Raw genomic sequence first — 4,985 nt, forward strand, 5'->3', positions numbered from 1 at the left:
AGGGACTCTTAAGAGTCTTCTCCAGCACCACAGTTCAAAAGCATCAGTTCTTCAGCACTCAGCCTTCTTTATGATCCAACTCTCACATCCATACATGACTACTGGAAAAACCAAAGCTTTGACGAAATGGACTTTTGTTGGCAAAGTAATGTCACTGCTTTTTAATAGACTGTCTAGGTTTAACATAGCTTTTCTTCCAAGGAGCAAGAGTCTTTTAATTTCATGGCTGCAGTCAACATCTGCAGCGATTTTGGAGCCCAAAAAATTAAAGTCAGTCACTGTTTCCACTGTTTCCCCATCTATTTGCCATGAACTGATGGGATGGGATGCCATGATCTTAGTTTTCTGAATGTTGAGTTTTAAACCAACTTTTTCACTCTCCTCTTTCACTTTCATCAAGATTCTCTTTAGTTCTTCTTCACTTTCTGCCATCAGTTCAGTCAGTTCAGATCAGTCGCTCAGTCGCTCACTCTTTGCGACCCCATGAACCACACAGCACGCCAGGCCTCCCTGTCCATTACCAACTCCCAGAGTTTACTCAGACTCATGCCCATTGAGTCGGTGATGCCAACCAGCCATCTCATCTTCTGTCATCCCCTTCTCCTCCTGACCCCAATCCCTCCCAGTATGAGGGTCTTTTCCAATGAGCCAACTCTTCGCATGAGATGGCCAAAGTATTGGAGTTTCAGCTTCAGCATCAGTCCTTCCAATGAACACCCAGGACTTATCTCCTTTAGGATTGCCTGGTTGGATCTCCTTGCAGTCCAAGGGACTCTCAAGAGTCTTCTCTAACACCATAGTTCAAAAGCATCAATTTTTTGGTGCTCAGCTTTCTTCACAGTCCAACTCTCACATCCATACATGACCACTGGAAAAACCATAGCCTTGACTAGACAGACCTTTGTTGGCAAAGTAATGTCTCTGCTTTTTAATATGCTATCTAGGTTAGTCATGACTTTCCTTCCAAGGAGTAAGCATCTTTTAATTTCATGGCTGCACTCACCATCTGCAGAGACTTTGGAGCCCAAAAAACAAGTCAGCCACTGTTTCCGCTGTCTCCCCATCTCTTTCCCATGACGTGATGGGACCGGATGCCATGATCTTAGTTTTCTGAATGTTAAGCTTTAAGCCAGCTTTTTCACTCTCCTCTTTCACTTTCATCAAGAGGCTTTTTAGTTCCTCTTCACTTTCTGCCCATAAGGGTGGTGTCATCTGCATATCTGAGGTTATTGATATTTCTCACGGCAATCTTGATTCCAGCTTGGGCTTCTTCCAGCCCAGCGTTTCTCATGATGTACTCTGCATATAAGTTAAAAAAGGAGGGTGACAATATACAGCCTTGACGTACTCCTTTTCCTATTTGGAACCAGTCTGTTGTTCCCTGTTTAGTTCTAACTGTTGCTTCCTGACCGGCATATAGGTTTCTCAAGAGGCAGATCAGGTGGCCTGGTATTCCCATCTCTTGAAGAATTTTCCACAGTTTATTGTGATTCACACAGTCAAAGGCTTTGGCATAGTCAATAAAGCAGAAATAGATGTTTTTCTAGAACTCTTGCTTTTTTGATGATCCAGCGGATGTTGGCAATTTGATCTCTGGTTCCTCTGCCTTTTCTAAAACCAGCTTGAACATCTGGAAGTTCACAGTTCACGTACTGTTGAAGCCTGGCTTGGAGAATTTTGAGCATTACTTTACTAGTGTGGGAGATGAGTGCAATTGTGTGGTAGTTCGAGCATTCTTTGGCATTGCCTTTCTTTGGGATTGGAATGAAAACTGACCTTTTCCAGTCCCGTGGCCACTGCTGAGTTTTCCAAATTTGCTGGCATATTGAGTGCAGCATTTTCACAGCATCATCTTTCAGGATTTGAAATAACTCAACTGGAATCCATTACCTCCACTAGTTTTGTTTGCGGTGATGCTTTCTAAGGCCCACTTGACTTCACATTCCAGGATGTCTGGCTCTAGATGAGTGATCACACCATCGTGATTATCTAGGTCGTGAAGATCTTTTTTGTACATTCTTCTGTGTATTCTTGCCATGTCTTCTTAATACCTTCTGCTTTTGTTAGGTCCATACCATTTCTATCCTTTATCGAACCCATCTTTGCATAAAATGTTCCCTTGGTATCTCTAATTTTCTCGAAGAGATCTCTAGTCTTTCCCATTCTGTTGTTTTCCTCTATTTCTTTGCATTGATCACCGAGGAAGGCTTTCTTATCTCTCCTTTCTATTCTTCAGAACTCTGAATTCAAATGAGAATATCTTTCCTTTTCTCCTTTGCCTTTTGCTTCTCTTCTTTCACAGCTATTTGTAAGGCCTCCTCTGACAACCATTTTGCCTTATTTCCATTTCTTTTTCTTGGGGGTAGTCTTGATCACTGCCTCCTGCATAGTGTTACAAACTTTTGTCCATAGTTTTTCAGGCACTCTGTCTATCAGATCTAATCCCTTGAATCTGTTTGTCACTTCCACTGTATAATCATAAGGGATTTGATTTATGTCATACATGAATGGTCCAGTGGTTTTCCCTACTTTCTTCAATTTAAGTCTGAATTTTGAAATAAGGAGTTCATGATCTGAGCCACAGTCAGCTCCTAGTCTTATTTTTTGCTGAGTGTATGGAGTTTCTCCATCTGTGGCTGCAAAGAATATCTGAATTCAGTGTAGTCTGAATTCAGTGTCGACCATCTATCTGGTGATGTCCATGTGTAGAGTCTTCTCTGGTGTTGTTGGAAAAGGGTGTTTGCTATGACCAGTGTGTTCTCTTGGCAAAGCTCTATTAGCCTTTGCCCTGCTTCATTTTGTACTCTAAGGCCAAACGTGCCTGATACTCCAGGTATCTCTTGACTTCCCCCTTTTTCACTCCAGTCCCCTATGATGAAAAGGACATCTTTTTTTGATGTTAGTTCTTGAAGGTTTTTTAGATCATCTTCAGTTCAGTTCAGTTCAGTCGCTCAGTCGTGTCCGACTCTTTGTGACCCCATGAATCACAGCACACCAGGCCTCCCTGTCCATCACCAACTCCCGGAGTTTACTCAAACACATGCCCATCAAGTCGATGATGCCATCCAGCCATCTCATCCTCTGTCGTCCCCTTCTCCTCCTGCCCTCCTAGCATCAGGGTCTTTTCCAATGAGTCAACTCTTCGCATGAGATGGCCAAAGTATTGGAGTTTCAGCTTCAGCATCAGTCCTTCCAATGAACACCCAGGACTTATCTCCTTCAGGATGGACTGGTTGGATCTCCTTACAGTCCAAGGGACTCTCAAGAGTCTTCTCCAACACCACAGTCAAAAGCATCAATTTTTCAGTGCTCAGCTTTCTTCACAGTCCAACTCTCACATCCATACATGACTACTAGAAAAACTATAGCCTTGACCAGACAGACCTTTGTTGGCAAAGTAATGTCTCTGCTTTTTGATATACTGTCTAGATTAGTCATAACTTTCCTTCCAAGGAGTAAGCATCTTTTAATTTCATGGCTGCACTCACCATCTGCAGTCATTTTTGAGCCCCCCAAAATAAAGTCTGACACTATTTCCACTGTCTCCCCATCTATTTCCCATGAGGTGATGGGAACAGATGCCATGATCTTAGTTTTCTGAATGTTAAGCTTTAAGCCAACTTTTTCACTCTCCTCTTTCACTTTCATCAAGAGGCTTTTTAGTTCCTCTTCACTTTCTGCCATAAGGGTGGTGTCATCTGCATATCTGAGGTTATTGATATTTCTCCCGGCAATCTTAATTCCAGTTTGTGGCTAGAAAACTAGCCAACTTGATCACAGGACCACAGTCTTGTGTAACTCAATGAAACTAAGCCATCCCATGTGGGGCCACCCAAGACGGTCGGGTCATGGTGGAGAGGTCTGACAGAATGTGGTCCACTGGAGAAGGGAATAGCAAACCACTTCAGTATTCTTGCCTTGAGAACCCCATGAACAGTATGAGAAGGCAAAATGGATACTGAAAGAGAAACTCCCCAGGTCAGTAGGTGCCCAATATGCTACTGGAGATCAGTGGAGAACTAAGTCCAGAAAGAATGAAGAGGTGGAGCCAAAGCAAAAACAGTAACCAGTTGTGGATGGGACTGGTGATAGAAGCAAGGTTTGATGCTGTAAAGAGCAATATTGCATAGATCATCTTAAAACTGTTCAACTTCAGCTTCTTTGGCATTAGGGGGTTGGGGCATAGACTTGGTTTACTGTGATATTGAATGGTTTGCTTTGGAAGCCAGCTGAGATCATTCTGTTGTTTTTGAAATTGCACCCAAGTACAGCATTTCAGACTCTTTTGTTGACTATGATGGATACTCCATTTCTTCTTAGGGATTCTTGCCCACAGTAAAAACAGACTATAATTATGGAATATTGAGAATGGGGAAAGTGTGTGTTTTGGTGGGTGTTGAAGGGGATGGGATATAAGTTAACTAAAACCTCATTGTCCCAAAAGTCAAAGTGTTAGTTGCTCAGTTGTATCTCCCTCTTTGCAACCCCATGGCCCTCCAGGTTTCTCTGTCCATGGAATTCTCCAGGCAAAACACTGGAGTGGGTAGCTAGTCCCTTCTCCAAGGGTTCTTCCTGTCCCAGGGACTGAGCCTGGGTCTCTTGCAATGCAGACAGATTCTTTAGTGTCTGAGCCACCAGGGAAGCCTCAGCAGTAAATCAGGGATGCATTTGAGTTTTGTAGAGTCAGAGGAACCCATGATGTGAGGGGTGCTCTTTAAGTAAAATAATACAAACTTACATGTTTGAGTTAAGAATGGGGCCTTTAAAAGATCTAAGCAAGTGAGGTAATCAAACTCAAACTGTATTAGTATAAGAAAAAATTTCCGTCTATGGTCAATGGAAACCATCTAAAATTGGAAAATTAAGAAATAAGAGTTTAGGGAATCCCCAGATGGTCCAGTGCTTAGGACTCTATGCTTTCACGGCTGATGGCCTGGGTTGAAATCCTGGTTGGGGAACTAAGGTCTTAGAAGCTGTGTGGTGCA

This window comes from Muntiacus reevesi, chromosome 1 (assembly GCF_963930625.1).
Source record: "Muntiacus reevesi chromosome 1, mMunRee1.1, whole genome shotgun sequence".
Lineage (NCBI taxonomy): Eukaryota > Metazoa > Chordata > Mammalia > Artiodactyla > Cervidae > Muntiacus > Muntiacus reevesi.